This window comes from Curcuma longa, chromosome 17, assembly GCF_044706935.1.
Source record: "Curcuma longa cultivar G26 ecotype Majalengka, Jawa Barat chromosome 17, ITB_CL_G26_1.1, whole genome shotgun sequence".
In the NCBI taxonomy this organism is placed as follows: Eukaryota; Viridiplantae; Streptophyta; class Magnoliopsida; order Zingiberales; family Zingiberaceae; genus Curcuma; species Curcuma longa.
The window spans coordinates 9,147,548-9,149,357 of record NC_133877.1 but is presented as its reverse complement, the minus strand read 5'-3'; positions in this window follow the sequence as shown (position 1 = coordinate 9,149,357).

Here is a 1,810-nt window from a genome sequence, read left to right as displayed (position 1 = left end):
GCATTATGGAGAAGAATTCTAGTGATTCATAGCATAAAACAATATATTTAGGGCAATGTCTAATACATTATTATCTTTATTGGCTTTTCTGTTAGTGCAAAAAGTACTAGTCTGTCCTTAGAGTTTCGACATTTGACAATACACTTAGGTTTGACTAATTTCAGAGGACTTGATCTAAATAAGACTTAATATTTGGATGTGAATGAAGTCCAATCAAGTTAGTTTGACTATAAAACTAGCGAGAAGTCCTAGTCAGTTAGATTAGATAAGTAAATCCTAGTCTGTTGGACTGGGCAAGGTGAAGTTCTAGTTGGAGGCTAAGTAGCAGAAGTCCTAGCTGAGACTAGACAGAGGAAGTCCTGTTTAGAGGCTGGACAAGGAAGAACTAGTGAGTGAAGTTGGACAGGAAGTTTTGGTGAGTGAAACTGGACAAGAAAGTCTTAACTGGAGGTTAGGTAAGGGAAAGTCCAAGCAGGTCAAGGGTGATTGGATGCTTAGCAGGTGAAGAACTTGACCCTATGAAATTGATTAGTCCTAATTGGAGGTTAGGCAAGAGAAAGTCCAAACAAGTCAAGGATGATCGGATATTTGATAGGGTAAGCTAACCTATGAAAGTGACTATTTCTAATTAAAAGTTAGTACGGTAACCTTAGTAGATTAGACCTATAGGGTAAGGCTTAGGTAAGTCTAATAGGTCAGATTGACTATAGATAGACTTAGGTTATTTGTTTGTTTGTATACTAATCTTGCAGGCTGTAAGCAAGACTGAGGAAGCAGGGCCGTCTCAAGGTTTTATGGGGTCCTAAGGCTAAAATTTTTTTTAGACCTTTAATATATTTTTTAAATATAAAATTTTTCCTCATCTTTTTTCATTCGAATTTGGGACCGACAACAACGAATTTAAATTTTTTTTTGAGATGCAAAATTATTAATTAAATTTTTATATTCAAAATTTTGTTAATAAATTTTTTTAATTGATAAAATTACTAGATTATTTAATCTTTTTCAAGACATTATTGAACATAAATAAAATTTTATTAATTTTAATTTTGAAAAACTTCTTTTTGCTGAAGCTACACTAATAAATATAGTTAATAATATTTTATAAGTTATTCATGCATTAGAAAAATAATTTAATTTTTTAATACATCAATTGTGATTTATAATTCTAGATTTATTATTTTTTAAAAAATTTTTAATTCTAAAAACAAATCTAAATTGTCATAACATGTGTTAAAAAAATTTTAAGATTTAAATATTTTATTTTTTAAAAAATTATCATTAAGTAATTTTAAATTTTTATATCATATAAAATGATATCCACAGTATTGATCTGTTAGCTCTTGAGAGAATGAAGATATAAAATAAGATAAAAGTAAAGGAAATTGACATATAAATAGAATTTTATATTTTTATAATAATATAATAATTATAATTAATATAAAATTAATTAATTTTATTATTATTTTTAGAATGATGCATCAATTTAGACATGCTTAATTCTTATGCATGCAGCAACTTCTTATGCATGTAGACGTGCAGGTGTGAGCAATACATTAAATGCACGAAGCGGTATCAAATTCTCATATGTAGCCATGCAAACGTGATGTGGCCTTGCAGAAAATCGAAGCACTATGATCTCATGAAACGAATGCATTATTTGATTGATATAAAAAAAATTTTATTAAAATATTTTTTTTAATAAGAATGGGCCCCACTAAAATTAGGGGCTCTAGGCATAGGCCTTAGTGGCCTATGCCTTGAGCCGGCCCTGTGAGGAAGCAAAATAGAAATAAACAGAAGCAACCGA